This window comes from Drosophila ananassae, chromosome 3R (genome assembly GCF_017639315.1).
Source record: "Drosophila ananassae strain 14024-0371.13 chromosome 3R, ASM1763931v2, whole genome shotgun sequence".
NCBI lineage: Eukaryota > Metazoa > Arthropoda > Insecta > Diptera > Drosophilidae > Drosophila > Drosophila ananassae.
The window spans coordinates 13,061,307-13,081,037 of record NC_057930.1 but is presented as its reverse complement, the minus strand read 5'-3'; the positions used below and the strand labels follow the sequence as shown (position 1 = coordinate 13,081,037).

The window sequence follows — 19,731 nt, the reverse complement described above, 5'->3', positions numbered from 1 at the left end:
ATTTGATTGCTGTCATTGTTCCACAAGCAAGGACTATTAATATATGTTTTCGGCACAATCCCTAATCCCAACATGGGCAATTGGGCGAAGATTCGGCGAGGAAACCCACCCGAAAAAAACTCTGCCCAAAATAGGGATAAAAAAATGATATTTGATTTCCTGTATTTCTGCACTTTTTTGTCTGCCATTTGATACGTTTCATACGCTTTTGACAGCTGTCGGGCATCTACATTTTCACCTTAATTAAGTGATATTAATCGTCTTTGCCAATCTATAACTTTCATCTATAAACGTTTTGGGTGAAAAAAAAATGGTTTGAAAAAAGGTGCGAAGGCGCGTTCCCATGGGCGCGTGCCGAAAAACGCCCCAAAAAAATAACAAATCTAAAACTGAAATTTAAAACCAGAAAAACTCATTCTCTTATAGGGCATTAAAAGCTTTTTCACCTTGGCTAACAAAAGAGTTTAGGCGGAGGGCGGTGGTAATAACCAAAAAGTCGAATGGACACGCATAATTTTCATGTTTAGTGCCCTTTTGGCTCTAGACCTTTTTCTCTCCTTGGGCCAGGTCACTGGCAATATTGTTAATGTACTCTATTGGAATGGCCCCATTTCGGGTGGGTCTCTATCCCAGGGCCATCTGAGTGTGTTTCGTTTGGGCCATATGCGAGGCATTAGAATGTTGTGTTATCTTTGCCCGGCGGGGTTTAGCCATCACATTAATTGAAAATTTGGCAATTTCATTTTGGATTTTGTGCTGGAGGAGCTTCTGGGGCAATTGAATAAGGGAGTCAGAGTTAAACTACTTAAAATAAGGAAAATTTGGCAATATAGGATATGGTGTCTGGCCCGGTTCATGGAAGAAAATAATTGCATTTTATTACATTGCTTATTTTCTTAAGGGATTGCATTACTTAAAGAAGGTTCGTAGTTTCTATTTAATACACAAATCAAAAATCACAGTGGGTGCTTAAAGATTACAAAATGTAATAATTTATTGCAATATGATTTTGTGAATGCACCCAGAACCCCCGATTGCAACGCTTTTGTATACAGTTGCAATTCCAAGATACTTATCAACCCATATCCTTGACGATCCTGGCAGTGAACTGACCCCAGAAGATCCCCTAATATCCCAAAAGGGTTCCTTACCCCTCGAGTATCCCGTGGCGAACCGTCTTCATGAGCACCCATAATTACGGGTCTCAACGCTTGATCGTTTTTAAATTGCAAGCCGCGCACACTTCCGCCCCTGAATAAATGAACTTATCGGCACTTCAAGGAGGACCAAGGAACCCAGGCAGACAAAGGAGAAGTTCAAGAAGTTGACATAATTGTGCCAGCATTTCACAGTGCTGCACATTTTACATTTTGTTACGTTTTGGGTATTGCAACCCTCCCCGGCATGAAGTTAACCCTTGGGTGCATCTGCCCTTTAACCCCCTCAACCATTTTAGATCGACATTCCAATGCGACAGTTGTTATAGCTTGGAAGGAAATGGGTGTGTCCGAGTCCCCGATTTTCTGTGCAATCTGTCTTACCTAATGCCCCACTCTAAAGTACAGTTTAGCCATTAGAGAGCCAGAGCACAAATCTTGGAAAATCATTAAGCGCATTTTCCAATTGATTTCACTCCTCGGAGCGACCACAACACGAAGACTTGGCCAAAATCAATAAGCAGTCAAAAGGCAACCGCACAAACAGAGTCGAGTCCGAAAGGGACTACCAGGAGCAGAGGGTGGGGTCTAGGGATTGGGTCCGAGATTGGGATTGAAAATGCGGCTTGGGTGTCTGGCCAGTGAGGCATGGACCAGACTGGACAATGAAAATACCTATTAAAGGTATTAGGGCTTGCCGAATTTGTGAGCTGCGATGTATGAAATTTTAAACATAATATATAATCATATAGGTACGGGTAGGAGATTCTCTAAATAAGTTTGTTCTCTTTGTAGTTTAATTTAAAATCTACCTACTTCCTGGGTATTCCACATTCGTTACTAAAATGTTCTCATCAAGAGCCTAAAGACCGTAGCCGAGATTGTGTCGCATTGTTGCAATATTGATGATGAGACCCACCTCTGTCCCTCGGACCTGTGGTCCGCACTTTTGTATCGGCTGGTCATCGATTCGCAAAGGAAAATCGCAAACAAAAACCGAATAACCGAAAAACCGAAAAGTGAAAATTGCTTTTGGGCAGCATCTTTTTACGCCTGAATGCAACCTAAAGTGTCAACGGCACTCATTCTCCCATTATAGCCTATATCTCCGATCCATTGGCTTGTAGGTTTTTCGGGGTTTCGGGTTGTTGGGTTTTGGGTTAGGGGTTTTTGTTTTCATCATCCTCCATTGAATTGGTTGGACGCAACGGCCCACACACCCCTCGGCACATATGCAAACACACACAGGCTCTGAATGATTTACGAGCATATACAGGATGCTTAAAGGATAACAGCAAAAAGTTACAACAGCAGGACACATTCGGCCTGTTCATTTGCATAAATGCTCATTAAATCATGTTGCCGGCCAATATACTTACTTGCTACTTCTTCGTGTAAAACTTTTTCCCGACCGGTGTCCAGTTGTGCTGGCATAAATTTACCAAAACAGGCGACACCTCTCCGATTTCGGGATCAGACTCGGGCATGAGCACAGGCCCCCCGTTAATTGCCTCACCTGGAGTCACCTGGAAAGTCACCAGACATCTAGCCACTCACTCGCATTTGCATTTGCATCGAATGTCAAGTTCAAAATGATTTACAGACTTTTTGTTTCTCGGTGGTAATTAATTGCCTGCCAGATTGGTTGACTGGGCAACTGGACATTAGTTGGGAGATAGTTGAACAAAGTGTGGCATCCTGGGGAAAAGATGGTGAAATGGATGGGGGAAAATTATGGTAACCGCCGGGTGAATGGTTCGCAGCTTGTTTGGCGTGTGCCTAATGAGTGTTAACTGTGCTGAGAGAAATGTGTGCATACTGCACTCTCTGAATATCGTTTGGATAATGATTAGTGGCTGAGGAAAAAGTGGCATAATTTAAACAAATTTTAAGGTAATTTGAGTATATTGTTTTCTGGTTAAACTAGGTGAGGGAAATAGTAATTAAATACTAATAGTTTTTCCACAAATGATAGTTTACTTTATGGTTTCGGGGATCTGGTAGGGAAAGCTTACAGAGTTACAAAAAGAAATACTTGCTAAGAGTTTTTGTAGAATATTGTTTCATATATGACATTTATTTCTAGTCCCCCCCTAAAACAACATCTACCAGTAACCACTCCCATTCATAATTTTCTTGTTACAAGACCCTTATGGCTTGAGAGTAACACCTTTGTTAATAGACCGACAACTGCGAAATTGAATTTACACAAAGAAAGAGCCAGGCTGGGCCAGGGAACTGAAAACCTAGATATGTTAGCTGGAGGTGCGGTCTACAAAAGCGCATATCAATGACTAATAACCTTCGGTGGCCCCCCTGCTAACGAATGCAATTTCTTATTGTTCCGATACCATACCGAAGTTAAGAATAGATCAGGACATCTGTCAGCAGAAGTCAGAAGGCGGCAGGCGGCAGGCGGCAGGCCGGCAGGCTGGTAGGCGACGCACATGACTAATTATGGACATTGCAGCTTGTCGGCAATAAATATATGTATGGGAGAACCTATATACGAGTATATTGGTTCGATCGGTCGCCTTTTGAGACCACTAATGATGCATGACAGACGTTGATCGGAGGCACCTTTTGACCGACCGAGTGACTGACTGCCACTGCAACTGCAAGTAGCGTGAAATATTCGCCATCAAAACAACGACAAAACATAAGAAAACCGACAGCAATTGGCAAACTGGGCAACTACAAACGGCAAACGGCCGAGTAAATTAACTTTATCGTCCCATACTTTTTGGCCAATCTTGCTCAGTCATTGGGGAGGGTGTAAGAGGGGGGCCTGACTCAGCAGCTGCATAAACAAATTGCAGTCAACATTCATAATTTCCTGTTTAAATTAAGCTCGGTCCGCATTTTGGCTCTTAACTCACATCAACAGCATTTCCTAGTGACAAAAAAAATTACAAACTCCACGCACTAAATCCGCCAAAAAGCCCGCCCCTTACGCCCCTTTAACAGCAGCACACCACCATCGCAGCCCCAATCGCAGGCAATTAAATGTCGCCTTCAAAAAACAAGACTTTTGTCGAGCACTGTGCCAGAGTCCGAATTGAAGTCCAAAATCGATACGAATCGCATACGAATGCCGCATATTGATATGCAGTTTTCAATGTGCGTTTATTGATTTTATTATTTTTTTTATTATGCATAAAGCCGGCCACAAAAGCGACAAAAATGCAAATCGCCATCGATATGAAACGAAAATTATGCATTTGAAACCAATTCGACGACGATACTTATTTTACGACAATACCCTAAGATGGCCAAAAGGCTTCAAGAGTTTTAGAAGAAATAAGACATACAACTAAAAATTTAAATAAATTCTGATGGATAAATATGATATGTAAAGTTATAAATAATATAATGAGTCTAACAAAATATGTTTTTAATAAAATTATAATATGAGTTATTACCTTGACATATAGCCCTCTTCGTTTATTTCTTTATTCTTTATAGAAATAAATAATATCTGAACACCACAGAAGAAACCATTAATATTATACTTAAGGCCTAATATAAGCTAATGAGATATTAAATAATTATAAATATAATAGATATAATATGAATGTAAGTAAAATAGGGTTTACTCTTTCCCAGAATATACAAGATTTTTAAAACTTGTGTTTTTAATTAATTTGTTGTTTCTCTTTGACATTATTTAAAAAAAAATGTAATCTTAATTTCATATCTTATTATTTTTATACCTTTATTTAAGAGTATCCCTGTTTCGTTTTTTATCCAAATCGATTCTCATTTTATCTTGTGGCGGCGACAAACGAGAAGCGAAATGCCATCAAATTGGCAAAGCCGCCGACGCCAACGATGGACGACCGATGCGAAGCGGTGGCCCCCCGGACTCCGTGTATCCCCTGGGGCTTCAGTGGGTTAACCTGTTTTCGCGATTTTTCACATAATTTTTACGGACCCCGAACGCCAAACCTCGCCGGCATTAGCCCCATACCCGCATATATGTGAATGTCGTTTATCATAATCTTATCAACAATTCACATTCAATTATAAATCAATCAAAATTGCACCAATTTCATTTAAGCTGATTCGTTTTTGTTGTTGCCGCCGGTGGCACGCTCTTTTCCATGGGTCTTGGGCTTGGATTTTAGCTGAGTTTGGTTTCGGATTAGGGGATTGATATTCTGATTGAGATCGAGATTGATATATGGCCGGCAGTCGGGGCTCCCACGTTTACGGCTTTTAATGAACAGACAAGCCAGAAGGAATCGACGGCCACTTCGGGGGTTAGACGTTCTCTGTCTGACAGCGGAGAATGGATCGTTTAAATAGTTTTGTATAAATTGATATATTCGTTAATCGAAAATAGAATGGTATTTGGTACTCTTGCAAAGGGTATTAAATTTTCAACAAAGAAGTTGTAGTTTTTAAAAATTCTATAAAAAATTCGTAAACTTGTTTCCCCCTAATATTTTCTATATTTTGATACAAAACTGAAGCCCTAATTCAGAAATGACACTCCTTTTCCAAATCGGTTGTCAAATGACAAATATATTGGCTAAAAAGGGTTTCAAAAATTGCATTTCGCAAAAGTGAATACCTCTTTACTAACACGATATATATATAAATATCTCAGTTTTTTAATGACAGTATATTTGTTTCAGTGAACGTCATTCGTCTACTCGCACCCATTCTAGTTCATTATGCAGCTTGTTGAGAATTCCTTCGAGCGTGAATTGTATCTCACTTCACAATCGAGAATTTGCAACCGAATTTCGGTTTTTTCGGAATGCCAAAATTTGCAACCCCCCGTCGGGAGTGTGCCCTATATACGTATATTTTTGCAATAGAATGGCATCATCCCATTCTCATCCAGCAGCCAAGCAACCTCATCAGCTGGATGATCTTTAATCAGGGGACAGTTTCCCGATTGCAATCAACTTTCCCTCATTCATTATTTGGTCTTTATTATCTCTGTGGTTGTTTTTATCACCGCATTGCGATCTTTTGTACTGCAAAATTTTAATGCTTCATTAATTGAAATTTTCCCTGGCTGTAGTGTAGTATAGTACATTGCAATGGCAAATGGAAATTTTTGCTCAATTATGAGCTGGTAAGCCGCAAGCAAATATGCTCGGCATCATCAACTTCAAAGCACATGTTCGTCTATCTCTGAAACGTGCCATGAATTTCCATATGAATTTCAATTTCGATTCGGATAGAAAAGTCTCAGCTTCTGTTTGCCTTGCAAGTTGGTTTTCCTTTTTGGCAAACATTTCGGAATCGATGGAAAATTGATGGAAATGAAGTTGGAATGCAGGAAGTAGGTTGGTCCATAGATAGGTTTGGCCAAATCTTTAATCTAAGATGTTTAACCTTGCTTAGCATTTGTTTTATTTCCTCTTAAGATTGATTTTTAATACACATAAAACCCTCTTGATTTTATTATACGCCACTTAGCTCTTCATCAGCAAATCAATCTGGTTTTGTTTTGGTTTTCTTCGATTTACTGTGACTGGAACTCTTTTATTCACCAAGCCGAACGAAACCTGTTCGACCAGAATGTTAAAGAATACATGTACAAGGTATGCTCACCATCCAAGCTTATCCAAGTGTTTTTCTTCCATTTAAGTCCAGAATTGGCCAAATCCAGAGTTCATTTGGGTTCAATCAAGGCTAACCTTGGGCCACAACACACAAAGTTGACAAGGCACGTGGGTGGAGCATCAGCCGTTTCCCATTACACGTGAGTCATTATTTGGGGCGCATCTTTGTCTAATTATGCAGAGCGTTTCAGGCCAAAATCTGCCGGAGGACGGGCGACTGGCTTGGTAAACAAATGAGCAGCTTTTCCTCCGCCTGTGAGCCCCCACCACCTTTTGGTAGCCGCTAATTAATTAAAAGGTGAGGCTCACCTGAGGTGGCGACAAGGCGAGTTCTTCTCGAGGCAAGAATAGGCAAGTCAAGGTCCGCAATGAGGCGGCAAAAATGCCTCTTTGATTTCCAATGCACATGTACAAATCTAGGCAATGGCTTTGTTTGATTTATGTACGAGTATGTATGGCCCCTGCCCAGGGGTGTGTTCCCCATTAACCATCGACTGTCATTAGGTGTGTAACAAGCCAAAATATTCATAAAAAAATCATAAAAAAAGAGTGCAGATGAGAATTCTTTGTTGCTTTGCATAGAAAATGCATTCAAAGGGAAAATCCAGGGAGGGAAACCCTTCTGAGCCGCTCTAGGGCATTAAAAATAATATCGCATAAAAGTAACTGAAATTCTGTAACATTTTTATGATTTTTTTTGTGACACTTGGAAAATGTATATACATTTTTTATGCATTTTTCTGGCTAATTGAGAAAATGCTCAGCTGGCAGATGGTCGTTTGGCTCAACTAATTGCATTTAATTAGGGCAAGTTACGAGGACATAAAATCCACTCACTACCTCTTGCATTGTGTCACAACAAAATCAGAAAAGAAGTCTCCAGGTCGATGATTTTTATGGCACGAGCCCAGAAATTTAACGACCAATTTCAACTGGCCCAGGATAGATGTATTACAGTGAAAAAAAAAAGAAGATTTTTTATATATATTTTCAATGATTATAATTCAAAAAAGTCATAAAGTTTGTTTCTTAATTTACTTATAGAATAAGTTTTAAGAGTAGATCTCTTGCTTCTATTATTTGAGCCTCACTTAGCATATTATTTGAAACTCACTTTTTTTTCTTTGTGTAAAAAGGATACTGCTCTAGTTGAACCAGCTGGTAGGCGTTCCTTTGACACGCTCCGTCAACAGAAAATGTAGCATGCCGAATGCCATTTGATGGATTACACAACGCCCAGCAAGAGATACAGTATCTGTCTCGGGAAGTGCGCCTGCGCAGCCCCGGATGGATGGGTAGTCACCCCTTTTGTTCACTTCCGGGGCTTTGGCCTTGCTTTCGTTTTGATTTGTGACAAATTGCCTGTGACAGTCACGCCTGCGTGAAGTCCTGTCCAGGCTCCTGGTTCTTGTTCCTTTCCAAAGGATACCCTTGTACTTGAAAGTGTCGCTGAGCTGACACAACAACACATTCGTCATTCGTAAGCGTTTCACATACGACGCGTGGCATAATATGTCAAATGTCATTATCTCTGCAGTCGTTGCACGTGCGAGCGTTTAAAAAAAAATGACTGGCATAGTCATGGTAAAAATTTCACGCCCCGTCCCCATTTTCAAGTAGCCGATGCAATTTAGTTTTCAAACCGTCATTTCGAGGGTAAGTGCAAGCTGGGCGCGGCAGCTGCCACCGAAGTACAGTCAACAAATGAACTAATGTCTTGGTACTCGAGCTGAGTGGCAAAATACAAAACAGGTTGTCACTAAAGTGGTCTCTGAAGTGTCAGTACTAGGAAGTCATAAAGATGAAAGAAGATAAGCTTATCCTTTCAGGCCTTTATAAACATTTTTGTAGCCAAAAATTTACCCTCCTACCCGAAATGAAGCCATTCCCCACACATCACAGAAAAAAACATTACCTCCCAAAAAAAAAAGAAGAAAAGCAAACATCATTTCGCAAAGTAAATATGAAATTATGATTGCCTCTGACCCCTCATAAAAAATGAGATGAAAAAATGTTTGAAAAAATAAATTGATCCGCGGAGTTTTTTTTTTCGCTTTTCCAGATTGTATATCGAACCCTGAACCAATCCAAAAATCAACCCTTTTCCCCCCACCAAGAAAACCCGCAGAAATCTCAACCGTAAATCTGTCAAAAGTATTCAGGGTAAAAGGGGTAAAAAGATACCCAAAACGGAATCGAGTTTTTTTTGGGATCGAATATAATAAAAAATTAATTAAAAACGATCCATAAACAAAGTGAAAGTTCAAAATGAAGCAATTCCAATGAGTGCCAAATTACGGAGCGTGAACAAAAAAATATCCACAAAAATGCGTGGAGATTTTTATGGGACAGTAGCACTAGATAGCTAAAGGCTTAGATCCGCTTCATTTGCTTTGAAGGTTTGAAGGGATGAGACTTTTTCTCCAGCCAGCTGTCGATGGGATGGTTTTGCGCAAAAATTGTTGCGGTGGCTGGGCATTATAAAGCGATTACCACTAGTTCGATTCCCATTTCGATTTCGGTGGATGCGGTGAAAGTGACCGGTGGACGGACTGGCAAATCCTGTTTACTGTCCGAAAACTCACGCCCCGCCAACAACAAACAACCAGGAGCCGGGAGGACACGCACAAAGGAAGTGCAATTAGAGCAGGGCGGGGGAAAATAGTGGACCGGAAACAGGAGCAGGAGCAAGAGCAGCATAAGGACGAGGGAGGACCCTCACTGATTGCCCATTGTGTGGGCAGCTTCCTATTTTAATCCCCTCCATTGTGTGGCTTAATTTTGTTATTTCACATTTAAACCGAAATAGATGGAAGATACATTTCAATCGATACATGTGGAGATAGCTATAAGAACTAGTTGTGGATTAAGTAATATTTTATAGCTTAATGGGAAATATAATCCATCTAGACTTCCCGTCCAACCACACATATTTATTTCCACGCAAATGAAGTTGTCAGCAGCCAGGCATTTAAATACTTCAACGGCCACCAATCTTACGGCCCATGGTCCATGGTCTGGTGGTGGTGCGTAATTTAAGCCCAAAGTGACCCAAAAACTTGAGATTCGGTTCGAATTCAGACATGAGAACCGCGACTTTAGCCAGGGCCCGTAAGTGTACGCACTTTATCTATGAAAATATTCATGGCAAGTTGCATAAATAATCCGCCTAGCACTTCAAATTGATAAAGACAATTTACAGTTTATACAATGCACAAGCACATCTATATATCTTGGAAGTGTGTGAGATTGTAAGTCAGCTTACTGACTAGACGGCTTTGAGTCCAAAAAGTGATTTTAATTCCACACATATACATATGTATGTGTACAAGCAACCATCGCACAGCCCAAACAACAAAGTCAACAACAAACAAATCAAATTGGAGTTATTTACCCGTCGACACTTGTAGAGTCAAAAGAGAGGTAGGCAGGGGAATCGAGGGGGCGTGTTTTTTGGGGGGCATTCAGACACATATGCCAACGACATCTGCTCCAGCAAAGTAATGGAAAAACAAAGGCTAAACAAGAAAGAAGTTGGCAATACTCTAAGGAAATTAATGAGGGGAACCTTGGCTAAGAAAGGAGTTTGAAATTAAAATTAAAAATATCAAAAAAAGAAAACTACGCTATGCTAATATTTATTTAGTTTATTACTTGGCCCGCCTATGCCCATTCACCTAAACATCTCAGTTAACAACTTTCATAGTTGAGTGACCAGTTCCCACCGCCTCGTAATCGCTTTCAAAGCCACTCAATCGATCATTTCTGACTGACAAAACCCATCCCAATGTTGGTATACCCCCGCCTGTTCGGTTGGCAGTGTAACATGCCAGACACATGCAAATATCTCTGTAAATTTGCACTGGCGTCGACGGTGGATCGACGACCCACATATGGAATGGAACAACGGGCTTAGATACAGATACTCGTACTTACGGATTGCCTAGAAGCCGCCCAGCTCCCGACTCCGTCATCTCTCCCGTGAGCTCAGCTCGAGTGGAAATTGCTTTCGACTGGCAGTCAGTGAGTTGGCAATCAATCAAGTCAAGTACTCGGCTTGGTACCCGAAGTAGGGCTGGAGGGACAAAGACATATTCTCGAAATTATGAAATTCTGGAAAATTTTTATACAAGTCCTGCAGATTAATTACATATTTTTGCGAGTATGCTTAATGAATTTGTTAATACTGTAATGTTTATTTAGTAAGCTTGATATTTAAGCAATAGAGCCTAAATATGAAGGCTTAAACGGTTTTTAGTTCAATTCTATTTGAAACTGCAAAAATGTATACCCTCAAGATAAATATTTTCTCATGAAATTTAAGAACTCTCATTTAATTTTATTTTAAAAGCTATACCTTAATAACTTACGTCTATCATAGGCCAACTAATTGTGCACTTCTCGAATGACAGTACACTCGAATCGGCCACGATGTCGTTGCCAATTATGTCAGAGAGTTATTAGAGGCGAAGACGTGTTTCAGGTTGTAATCGAAACTGGTTGCCTTGACATTGCCAATGGCTTGTGGTCGGTGCTCCAGTACTCGGATGGAGATCCGTCCCGTGCAATTACCTTGACCATCCATCCATCTATTCCATTCCGTCCAAGCAACCATCCATCCATCCATCTGGGCATCTCCGCTTCCCATTTGCCCGATTGACCAGCTTGAATGTGGGTCATCTAATGGCACACAAATTGGATTAACACATTGCTGACGAGTCGGACGACTCCCCTTAACATCGGTCCATGTCGAAACATCTTGGCAATTTGCTGTAATTAAATCTTGGCGTTGTCGTCTTGCACTTAAATGGCGCATTTAATGGTGTAATATCATTCGCGTTGCGCTTTCAATTTCTATTTATGTCTCTTGGCCAGCAATTTCTCTTAATTGCACCACACATTTAGACACGCACTTCTCTAGATTGTAGCACTTGCCATGACGGGGAGCGACACCTATGAGCCGCAGTTGGCGGAGGGTGGCGCCATCTATGAGAAAAGGTTTAGCGTAGGTATTGGGGGAGCGCCTGGAACAAAACGAATTCCGGTAGTTCGCCATTTGTGGACCCCAGGAGCCAGCCCGCCGAAAATCCGGCGTCGGTCCGCTTATGGGTATGGGTGGGATCATTCCCAAGCAAGATCTGCAACAAGCCAGACGTGTCAGCAAGGCGCTAAGCAGCAAAACCACGGGAGAAAAAACCAACAATATTCGAAGATCCCGCCGGCAGTTGTGACAATTAATTTTGGGGACGCTCAAAGGCTCCCAATTGTCCACCGGCGTCAGTAAACCGAGTGTAGAGGTGGAAGTGGTGGCTCGAGGAAAACCCAGGGGTGAGTGTTTGAAGGGTCAGGGAAGAGCACTGAATCACGAATCCCAGTTTTAGCAGGCCGAGCAAAAGTCCGAGTGGACTATTCCGTGTCCACTATTAAAGAACTCCAGGTGGCTCAACTAAGGAAGTCCAACCAAAGGCGGACGGAGGAGCACCGAGGAAGGAGATGAAATCCCGGCCTAAAATAGGCTAACCGCAGCAAGTTCGCTTCGAACCGAAGCTAGGTTCGAGCGAACGGAGGAGCGCAGAGGAGGCGCTAACCGCAGTGTAGCGCGATCTTCAAGAACGGGAGGGAGGAAAACATCGGAGGTGTCCCAGTAAAAGGTCCAGGCTGAATGGATATTCCAGCTTTGGATCCGGTCCGTAGTGTCCCTGGCCAGTGATTTCAAGGAGCCATATTAGAGAAGCAGTGTAAACCCAAAGTGAAATGGATAAGATTTAAGCAAGAAAAAAAAAAAAACAAGAAAAAATCGGAAGAAACCCGGAAAAAAAAAAAAAAGGTTTAAGGAAGCAAAGAAAAGTTTTAACGTAACGTTCCTAATGGCTTGATCGGGAAACAAGGCTAGTCAGAGGAAATTCAATGTCGCTTCAAATTGTGTTATTGTTTTCGTGGTTTTATTTAATTGTGCCGCCCCAGTGGGGAATAATTTGTAAGGCATAAAAACTTTGTTTCAGCGACCCCCCCGAAAGCGCTTTCGTCGTGGGATGCAGCAAGGAGTTCTCAGTGAGTAAAACCGGCCAATTTGTTTTATGTGACAATTTTGTTTTGATTTTTAATCCTTGGTGTCCCGACCAATGCGGACTCTAAGAGTCACAAGTTTTCCTATGTGTTTTTGGTTCCTTTAATTTTTTTTTTTGTTTGGTTTTTAAAAGAAAAAAAAATAATTATTAATACCCAGTCTTTCACTTTGATTTACGTTGTTGATTCATAATTTTATTTAATTCTATCAATTTTAACTTGTGCTATTTGCTAAGCCAATTCTAAGCTGATATGTACGCCTTGATGTTTATTTATATTTATTTATTGAAATTATTTTAGCTTTAGTTCTTTTTATACGCATTTGCCATGATCCAATTTTATATGTATGTTCTATCGTAGGAATAAATATTTTATAATGTTTTAAACCATCAGTTTTATGCCGCAGCTAGCAGAGAGTAGGTAGTAGGAGTACCCATGGAAAGGGGTCGCTCGCAGGATGTGGAAAGCGAGCGATCATTGGTAGGGTGGGCACGCGAGAGTCGCCCCATGACACCTGGGTGACTCGTAAGAAAGGCGCAGGAAGGGAACCCCCCCCATCTCTCACCATCCTAGGATATCGGGACTCTTTCCGGAGAGTAGATATTTCGTCGCGAGCACGCATTTGAAGTTAGATCCCTACCTGGAGAGGCACCCTTGGGAACCGGCAAATAACACCCCCCTTGCCGACGAGCCGAAGCCGGATATTCCAGCGTGCGCTGGTTCCCAGGTTTTACCACCCGCCTCCGCCCATAGATGATTGTAGGAGTTCGTTACAATTATAATCATTTATAGTTATTAGGAATCATAATTTTTGGCGCCCAACTTTAAGGCCACATTTTTGTTGTGACCCAAGCTCCCGAAATCCTCAAACAATAGTAAGGATCAGGAACCAGGTGGTGGGCTATACAACCAAACATAGCCACGGTTGCCACCGGTTGCTATCAAACATGAGTATCTTGCCTACAGTAATGGTAAAACGCATAGGAACACAGAGTATGGAAATATTCTGTTCTCTGTCCACGTTAGACCTTACTAAAGGCAGAGAAAATAATCTTAATCCTAATTTAAAAAATTCCATATAAATATCCGCACCTGCTTAATCAAACGCTTAGGAAATGCAAGCGTATTTTGTCCTTGGACGAAGCGCTTGACCACGGGTGATTAGGTCAGATGTGGGTATTTTTGTCATCAAAAGAAAAAAATATATATAAATGAAATATATTTAAAAGCAGGTTCGCGACATTCGAAGGGTATGCAGCGTTGGTCATCTTTTTATAAAGATTGCTGCAAACCACGATGGTCATCATAGCGAACATGCTTAGCTGCAAACGTAGAGAGGTGTTAAACGCAGGAATACAGGAAGAGGGGGATTATGCTAATGAGGCAATTAGTGCAATTCCTTTACTTCGTCTGTCCGCGGTTTGCACTAACTGTCTTATTGTCGCAGACTTGCGATGAGCAGCCTTGCACAAAATTTTTTTTCGTTTTTTTCATATTCCCTATTCCTCAAGCCTAATCGCGCAAATTTGGGTTCTTATTGCTATAATCGAGCTATGCTTGCTGGCATTATTTTTATGATATTGTGAAATTTTATATCGGTAAATTTTATTTGTTTGTTTTTTTGTTTTTTTAATGAATGTTTGATGTTATCTAAAATTATATAAATTTTGTTTTACATTTTGTATGAGACTTATAATCTGCATTTATTTAATACTTTTACTTTAATTATATTTTAATATTTTAATTATTTAAAATCTGCTATTCATTGCTCTGTACAAGTAAAAGAGTTGTAGCCAGACAAGGGGAGCGCAACAGCAAGTGCAGGGTAGGAGAAAAAGGGTTCATTGACCCCAAATAGATAAGAATTGCAGGCAAGGTACAATTCTAGGTGTGAAAGAGAGAAACAAGAATTACATAATTTGGAGGTCGTTGACTTCTGGGATGTGATAATCATTCACAGCTGTTTTATTTACTGAGCCAATTCATTTTAATATTTATATTTATTAGTTTAGGAAATTAATTATTATTATTTATTTATTTATTTATATATTTATTTATTTATTTGATTGTTTATTTGTCGATTCATCTAATGTGGTTTATGGAGTGGTTAGAATTATATGGTGGTTCGTTTAATTAGGTTTTTTTGGTGAAAGTAGTCAGAAATTAAATTCAACAAGTTAGTGGGTTAACATGGACTCGTCAATTTTGGAAGCCGAGGGGCCTAATTCCTCCAAATGTGTGCTATGTGACAGGACATTGTCAAGCGCGCCGTTAGCCAAGGCTAGTTGTGGACATGAGTTTCATAAGACTTGTCTCCAGGCTCATGCTAAATCCAAGGGTTCGTGTCCAAAGTGCAAGACCGCCAAAGTTCCTATGTCATCGCAACCCCAAGCCACCCAACCGATAGCTCCTGAGCCTGCAGTTAATATGGCTCAAACCATAGAGGCGGTTGTCTCCCAGCAGTTGCGAGGGTTGCAAAATGAGTTGCTAACACAGTTAGCCGACCAAATGCGGCAACTGATTGAGGTCAATGTAGCAGCGCACCTTCAGCCAAACCGAAACAGCGAGTTTGCCCAAAACCCAGACCCCCGATCCGTGTCCTTCCGCCAATCAGATGAAGGGCCATCAATGTCGCGACCAATGTCAGCGTTCTCGAACTCAGATCTAGCGAACCGTCCGGATAAGGTGGGACATATTATAACCAGTTGGAAGCTGCGATTCAATGGATGCCCAGAAGGGTTATCTATTGATAACTTTCTATATCGCGTAGAAGCCTTAACCCACCAAACTTTGGAGGGAAATTTTTCGGTGCTCTGCAGCAACGCGAGCTTATTGTTCGATGGGAAAGCTCGAGAGTTCTACTGGAGATTCCACAGAACGGCAGACCATCTGAGATGGGATGAACTGACAAAAGCTCTACGAAAACAATTTCGAGATACCCGGACAGATGTAGATCTGCGAGAAGCAATCCGGGATCGAAAACAAAAGGAAAGGGAGAATTTTGATTCCTTCTACGACGGGGTAGTCCAGCTGACGGATTGTTTAGAGACCCCTATGACTGAAAAGGAGCTCATAGAAATCCTCAGAAGGAATTTGCGTCCCGAAATAAGACACGAACTTCTCAATTTAAGCATCGACTCCGTACAGCGTCTTAGGGATGTGTGTAGGCGCAGGGAAAGCTTCTTAGAAGACGTTAAGCGGAGTTATGGATACCAGAGACCAGCTCCGTTTCGCAAGCAAGTAGCAGAATTAGTCGAGGATATGGAACCCGATGATGCTACTGAGTTTTCGGCTGCAGAAATAATTGATGAGATAGATGCACTAGCATTAGTTTGTTGGAACTGCAGGAAGGAAGGGCACCGCTACCATGACTGCGAGGCAAAGAGAAAGATTTTCTGTTATGGGTGTGGCACCCCAAATACATATAAACCATCATGCAGTAAATGTCAAAAAAACGGGAAGGTGAACACACGGCCAAACCAGCAGTCGTGTGTTCCACGTCGAAATTTCGAAAATCAGGAGAAGCATTAAATTGTTTGGCCAATTTGTCCGAGTCCGTGATGTCACCAATGGCCAAACTGGCCCAGTCCGATGCCTCCATTGTGTCCGATCCGGTCGAATCAAATTCCCAAAGTACTATTTTCTGGCCGCAGCGGGTCAGGAATAATACCCTTCCGGAAATTTCACCCCCTAGAGTGGTTAAAAAGACCCCATCCCGAAGTGCCAAGCGTTTAAAAGATTTCTGGAAGACAGTCAAAACCATAAATGCCATTAGGCACAAATGTTCGGATAGACGGCCGTATGCAGAGGTTCGCGTGTTAGACCAAACGGTTTTAGGACTACTGGACACAGGAGCGTCAGTCAGTGTCTTAGGTGGGAAGTTGGCTGAGCACGTTATAAGAAAACGTATACCCTTTAAGCGTAGTTTCGGGCCGATCACTACAGCAGATGGTCACAAGCAGGATGTTATAGGGCGGCTACGCAGTCCAGTAATGTACGAAAACAAAACAAAAGAAATAGAGTTCTTTATAATTCCTGCGCTTAGCCAAGACCTGTACCTGGGCATAGATTTCTGGTCCGCATTTGACCTTCTGCCACCAAGTATGGAAATAGCAGAATTAGAATCAGATTCGCATATCCTAGACGAGACTCAGAAGTTGGCCCTAGGAAAAGTAGTAAGAGAATTTCCCTCGTTTGCCATTTCTGGATTGGGGAAGACGAGCCTAATAGCGCATAGTATCGACGTAGGAGACGCAAAACCAATAAAGCAGAGGCATTTCCCAGTCTCTCCAGCTGTGGAAAAGCTTTTGTATGCAGAGGTCGAGCGTATGCTCAAACTAGGAGTAATAGAGGAGTCAGACAGTGCTTGGTCATCTCCAGTGGTCTTAGTGCAAAAACCCGGCAAGGTTAGGTTGTGCCTAGACAGTAGAAAAGTCAACGAAGTAACGAAAAATGATGCTTATCCATTGCCGCAAATTGACGGTATCTTAAGCAGACTTCCGAAGGCGAATTTTATAACCAGCTTAGACCTAAAAGATGCCTATTGGCAAATACCCCTAGATCCAGCATCGCGGGATAAAACCGCATTTACTATCCCTGGCAAGCCACTTTACCAGTATAAAGTGATGCCATTTGGACTGTCAAACGCACCGCAAACCATGACCAGGCTCATGGACAAAGTAGTGCCTCCAGAACTAAGGAACGAGGTGTTCGTCTATCTGGATGATTTACTGATTGTCTCCGGCTCTTTTGATAGTCATTTGAAGGTCCTGAGTGCGATAGCAGGTCGGATGAAAATGGCGGGATTAACTCTAAACGTGGAGAAAAGTAGGTTTTGCATGCGCAGTGTGAAGTATTTGGGGCACATTATAGGTGAAGGGGTGGTGCGAACCGATCCGGAAAAGGTGTCGGCAATGGTGGATTTTCCCTTGCCGAAGACGTTAAAGGCTTTACGACGGTTCTTAGGGATGGCTAATTGGTATCGGAAATTTATTAGTAATTTCGCTTCAGTAGCCGCGCCCTTGACAGATCTGTTAAAACCAAAGCAAAGGTTCGCGATGACCCCAGACGGACAGCTAGCGTTTGAGAAACTAAAAAAATTGTTAAGCTCGGCTCCGGTTTTGTGTAGCCCCGATTTCAGCAAGGCTTTCTCAATCCACTGCGATGCCAGTAGTACTGGCGTGGGAGGAGTTTTAGTTCAGAAGTCGGATGAAGGGGATGAATGTCCGATAGCCTTCGTTTCGAAGAAACTTAACAAAGCGCAGAGAAATTATACGGTAACTGAGCAGGAGTGTTTGGCGGCTATTATTTGTATAAACCGATTCCGCCCGTATATTGAAGGTCATCAATTCCAGGTGATCACCGATCATGCCTCGCTGAAATGGCTAATGGGTCAAAAGGATTTACACTCCCGATTAGGACGATGGGCCATTTCACTGCAGCGTTTTAAATTTCATTTCGACCACCGTAAGGGCAACCTTAATGTCGTTCCGGATGCGTTGTCACGAGTGCATGAAGAAGAAGTTGCTGCTTTAGATGCAAAACAGGGTCTTCTGATAGATGTAGAGTCACCGCATTTTCGAGATCCTGAGTATTTAAAATTGATGGAGGGCATCGCAGCTAATGCAGAGAATTTGCCAGACCTAAAAATTTCGGATGGGTTGCTCTTTAAAAGAACCGAGCATATAACAGGCGAGCCAATTCATGACAGTTTCTGTTGGAAGCTTTGGGTGCCTTCACAACTTGTACCGGAGATTTTGAAAAAGGCCCATGATGACCCGTTGGCGTCGCATGGAGGTATCCATAAAACTCTGGAGCGGGTTCGGCGCTATTACTTTTGGCCGGGGCTGGTAAAAGATATCAAGGAATACGTGCAGGCCTGTGAGCTGTGCAAAACGACCAAAGCACCAAACCATACCTTGCGACCCCCAATGGGAGTTGCGCCCGAATCACAACGAGCATTCCAAAAGCTTTATATGGACTTCCTAGGGCCCTATCCTCGATCCCGAAGCGGTAACGTAGGGATCTTCATTGTTCTCGACCATTATAGCAAGTTCGTCTTTCTAAAAGCGGTAAAGAAGCTAACGGCTGACACCGTCGTTAAGTACCTACAGCAGGAATTATTCCATACCTTTGGAGTTCCTGAAAATGTAATATCGGATAACGGTTCACAATTTCGAGCAGAGCTGTTCCAGAAATTGTTGCGTGATAACAAAATTTCGCACACCCTCACAGCCGTGCACTCCCCTCAAGCGAACGCTTCAGAACGAGTCAACCGCTCAGTTATTGCCGCTATTAGATCTTACATACGGGAGGATCAGAAGGACTGGGATGAGCATCTCAGTAGCATTTGTTGTGCTCTCAGGTCCGCGGTACACTCAAGTCTAGGTACCACCCCGTATTATATGGTTTTTGGCCAACATTTTATGACCTCGGGGGCGACATACAAATTACTTAGGGCTCTGTCCTTATTGGACGACAAGTCGATAAGCTTTTCGAGGCAGGACTCCTTGGAGATTGTGCGGCAGCAGGCCTTGAAAGTAATGAGGAGACAACAGGAAAAGAATGAGCGAAATTATAATCTTCGCTCGAGATCGGTGGCCTACAGCGAAGGACAAGAAGTGTTCCGAAGAAATTTTAAACAGAGCAATTTCCAAACGGGCTATAATGCTAAGTTGGGACCAGCTTTTGTGAAGGCCCGAGTGAGGAGAAAGATAGGGAATGCCTATTATGAGTTGGAGGATCTACAGGGCCGGCTGATTGGGAAATATCATGCAAAGGACATTCGACAGTAGGATGTGCAAGTGCTGTGGTGATCATCCTTGGGAAATTGAAACCCCAAGTCTGATCTTGAGGGGGGAATATTTATTGTAGCACTTGCCATGACGGGGAGCGACACCTATGAGCCGCAGTTGGCGGAGGGTGGC

At 42.1% G+C, this 19,731-nt stretch overlaps 1 long non-coding RNA gene across 1 annotated transcript; it reads left to right on the top strand.

Moving 5' to 3' along the window:
• Positions 1–11,652: 11,652 nt before the first annotated feature.
• Positions 11,653–14,334, top strand: LOC116656073. Its single transcript, XR_004311085.2, has 2 exons — positions 11,653–12,067; positions 12,124–14,334. It is a non-coding gene; the product is annotated as an uncharacterized LOC116656073 (long non-coding RNA).
• The last annotated feature ends 5,397 nt before the right edge of the window (positions 14,335–19,731 follow it).